Below are 4,905 nucleotides of genomic sequence, written 5' to 3'. Positions count from 1 at the left end.
CAAAAAATAATACCGTATTTTATTATTGAGTATACATAACCATAGTATGCGGCTATTACTGATTCGGTGTTTAATATTTTTCTTAAGGTACCCAGAACATAAGAAAAACTACTGATTTTTGCTACAATTTTTGAGACATGTTCTTTCCAGTTTATGTTAATATCTAATTCCATTCCCAGTAGTGAACAGGTTTGGGAAGGTTCGATAATATTATTATTAATGTTTACATTTATATTTATAGGTGTAGCTTGCACTGGACAAAATTTTAAAATTTGGGTTTTGTTTGTGTTGAGTGATAGATGTTGCGATAACAGCCAGTTTGCTATTAATTGGCAAGTCTCGTTAACTTGTTTGTTAAATTCGTCAACGTCTCCATTACATTCAAACAACAAAGCGGTGTCATCAGCAAACATTGAACATTCTGTGCCAGCAATTATTGGAAGTTCGTTTATATAGATAAGGAAGAGTAGAGGCCCAAGAATGCTTCCTTGTGGCACACCCTTGTTTATTGTTCTCCATTTGGATTCTACCATGTAATGGACCATTTTTTCATTGATATTTGAAATTTGAACTTTCTGCTGACGATTTTTTAAGTACGATTCAAACCATTTTAATGCTAGACCTCTAATACCCACATGTTCAAGTTTAGTTAGAAGAAGCTCATGATCAACATTGTCGAATGCTTTTGAGAGGTCGAGAAAGATACCTACAGTTTTTTTACTAATATTAATATTTTCTAGAATTTTGTTCAAAAAATTGAAAACTGCCTGTGTTGTTGAACGGCCTTTACGGAATCCAAATTGTTGTGGACATATTATCTCAAAGTTTTCGAGAAAGTTATAAATGCGATTGTACATGGCTCTTTCAAATATTTTTGAAAAGTTTGGTAATAAGGATATCGGTCTGTAGTTTGAGATTTCCTGTTTAGGACCCTTCTTATACAAAGGTACAATAATAGATTGTTTTAATTGTTCTGGGAAGGTTCCTGATTCAAAAGATTTGTTAATTAATATTTCCAACGGGTAACTTAACGCTTCTGCACATGCTTTTATAATTTTTATAGGGATTTTGTCAGTGCCAACACTGCTTTTATTTTTCAGTTTTACGATGATTTTAATAATTTCCTCCCTGTTTACAGGCGTTATAAAGAATGATCGCGACTGTTTGTTTTTGACTGTTTTGGCAGATTGTGGATGTAGAGATGTATTTTGTGGTGGTGGCGGTGGTGCAAAGAAAATGTTAAATTCATTTGCAATGTTTTTTGGTTCTGATACCAGGTTATCATTTATTTTAAGACAGATTTTTGGTTTAATTTTAGAATTAGAATTATTTGAGTTCTCTTTTATTATGTTCCACGATGTTTTGGTTTTATTTTGCGCGTTTTGAATTCGTTTACTATTGTAATTCCGTTTAGCTACCTGTTTTACTTTACTGAGAATTTTTTTGTATTGTTTGTAATTGTTTATGATTGTGAGGTCATTTGTGTTTTTTTGTTTCATGTATAGATGTCGTTTTTGTTTAATAGATATCTTAATACCAGTCGTTACCCAATTTATTTTGCGTTTTTGGGGATATTTATACTGTTTAAAGGGGAAACAAAGCTTCATACCATTATTTATTTCATTAATGAAGTATTCGTAGCTGTCATTAATGGATTCAAAGGATTTCAGTGGTTCCCAACATATACACGATATGTAATTGTTAAAAATGTTTGTGTTTTCTGTGTTAAATAATTGTTTTTTTATATACCACGTTTGGTTTATATTATATTCTGTTTTTACGTGCATTAACTGTGCCATATGATCTGATACAGCTAATTCTGTGACTTCCCATGTGTAAGAGCTTTTTGATATATTTGTACCTATATGATCAATTATACTTTTTTTATTTCCTTGTATACGAGTAGGCTTATCAATAATCAAGCGTATGTTGTGAGATTTTAGTGTGTTTTTGAGTGAATCTGCGTTTTTGTTCTTGTAGCTTGTATCAATATTTAAGTCACCGCAGAGTATTATTTGTTTTTTGTTGTTTTTGCAAATTTTGTTTAATAATAGTTCAAGTTGTTCAAAAAAAATATTTATATCAGAGTCATTATAGTAAACTGTACAAATTATCATTTTAAGCTTTGGGATTTCAATACCAACACATTCAAATACAAATTCTTTCGTTATTTGTTTAACACTTTCTAGTTCTGTAAAAGCAATGTTTTCGTTTAGGTAAATGCAGACACCTCCATGAATATGGCTCTGTCGACAAAAAATTGAACCTAATTTATAGCCCTTAAAATTGATAGATGTCGCTTCACCCTTTTGTAACCAGTGTTCGCTAGCACAAAAAACGTCGATATTTTTTTCACACAAAATATTTTCTAATTCTAAGATTTTATTTCGAATGCATTGTACATTTTGATGCATTATATTGATGGTTTTTCCGGCTCTGGCGGATAACTCTTCATGGTGAGCAGGCGAACTTTGTATGTTATGGATGTAAAAACTCTCTTCGTTATCTGATTGGTTGTCCGAAGATAATTTTATGTTACTGTTTACCATAGAGCAGGTCTTTAGTGACATAAAAAATCAATTTTCTTTTTTTCCGCTTCAATTTTTCTCATGTGCACAGAACATTCATCACTCCAAGCAAAATGGTCAGTTGGCAGTTGTAATTTTAGTCGATCATTCATTTTCTTGCAGTTAATGCATTGGATGTCGTTTTGACAGTTTTCATTGTCGTCGTCATGTGTTCCGGAACAACGAGTGCATGCTTTTTCATTTCTGCAATCTTGTGATTTGTGCATGTAGCCATTGCATTGCAATGTTGTTGTACCAACTGTAGAAGGTAGGTTTGACGATTTTTTTTTATTTGAACCCTTTACTTCAACAAAAGCAAGGAATTCTCTTCCCCTTACAATTCAATCGTCTACAAGTCCATTATTTATTCCATCGGGAAACATCCCACTATGGGTGATATTTTTTATTCCACTAATCAATCCCTCGCTTGGATACCCATTTCCAGAGAGAACTAAGGAACGTGATGGTCTTTCCTACAGCCGATTGTTATCTTGACAGGTAAACAGGCTCAATCACATTCAATTAGCTGTCCATGTAAACCAGGGACCGTTCCCCATTCACCATCACTTATTAAAGGACGCCTTAGCTTCGCACGGCCTTTGGCCACTGGCCGCAGAAATACGCTGTACGCTGTACACAATGTACACCCATCCAACTTCATGCTGCCCTGGTATCGTTAAATCAAACTACCGTTCCCATGTAAACTCGCCATCACAATTGAGAGGCTGGGAGATTGCGCATCATGGCATCATAAAATAAGTCGTCGAAGTGCTCAACAGGCGCTGGAACAAGCATTATTATAAAATAAGCATGCATACCAAAAATAAACTGCACTACATAAATAGACCAACATTGTTTTCATATCGTGTAGTTGCCGAACGTAGTTGTACCGCAGATAAGTGCCGGTTACACTGCATAAATATATTTTACAACCACCGTATGCACTTACTTATAAACCATGAAATTAGTTTTCATCGCAAAACAATACCAAGCTAATAAAATCGGATTCAGATTTAGAATGTGCAGGACCAAGGTTGTTAAATGCGTTTTCTAAGAACTAACGGACAAACTAACTTTTCTACCACTCTAGAGCAGTGATAGGCTAGGTTTACACTTGTAAGTAAAATTTACGACTTTCGTAAATTTTTGATAAGTTACTCACGGGAGCGATTACATATGCATCCAACTTATCGTAAATAATGCTCACGGAAGTTGTTTGGAAGTTTAACTTACGAACTTCTCACAGAGACCGCTACACCAATAATTCTATTTTTGGTAAGATGGCTTCCTGACAACAACGCGTTGCCGCCGACTTTGACAGCTGTCAGTTAGTAATATTTGATAAGGGATTTGTTTATTTACGGTTAGATCATGGATCCCCATATAGTACCCATTTCCGCACACAACGGATTGCCGCTGCGATAATATGCACAATTTTGTCAAACAAAAACGTAAGGGCCCGCAGAGTATTGGACTAGGAGTTGGCTTCAAAGAAAAAGTACTGATGGGGATTTCGTTCGTTTAACGGCAGAATTAAGAATTGAGGATCAACGAAAATTACTTAATTTTATCCTTAGAGTTTATAATTAGAGAAACTGACTTCTAATACATATTGGAAATGGTTGGACCGCTAATTAAAAAGAATGATACTCGTTTTCGGAATGCTATTTCACCAGCTGAAAAATTAATGAGATTCCTGAGGCGTATGTGTGTAACACCATGTACGATCGTGTGAGAAATGCGGAGATCCGCAAAGAGTACAAGGCTGATGTAAGCGTAATGAGTAAGAGCAAGAAAGGGACGCTTAGATGGTTTGGGCATGTAGAGCGAATGAGCAAAGAAAGGAGTGTAAGGAGAATATACGATGCAAATGTGAATGGTAGCAGAAGTCGGGGACGCCCAAGGAAGACATGGCACGACCAAGTGAATCAGATACTTGAATCGGGCCATGTCAACAGTCATAATAATAGAAGAGTATGTATTAGACGATGTATGAATGTGAATGAGGCAATAAGTGTGTGCCAAGACCGAGTTGTTTGGCTGTCCGTCCTCTCAGCCTACCCCTGCGGGGAAACGGCGTGATGGTTAGTTAGTTAGTTAAAAAAAATAATGGTGACTCTTCGATTTTTTGCGTCAGGTAATGTATTCTGTGTATTCATATTGCATTTGTGTATGTATTCATTGGAAATATTAATTTGTTGTGAAGTTTGATAGCTGATCCATCAGTTCGTGAAGTTGAATACTAGAATCATTATCACACATTTACACAGGCATTTAAACATGACATTGTGTTAATGATAAATAATGTTATGTTAGTCTCCATAGATTATTGCAGTGT

This window comes from Hesperophylax consimilis, chromosome 9, assembly GCF_061612785.1.
Source record: "Hesperophylax consimilis isolate HC1 chromosome 9, BYU_Hcon_1.0, whole genome shotgun sequence".
In the NCBI taxonomy this organism is placed as follows: Eukaryota; Metazoa; Arthropoda; class Insecta; order Trichoptera; family Limnephilidae; genus Hesperophylax; species Hesperophylax consimilis.
This window is presented reverse-complemented; position numbering follows the sequence as displayed.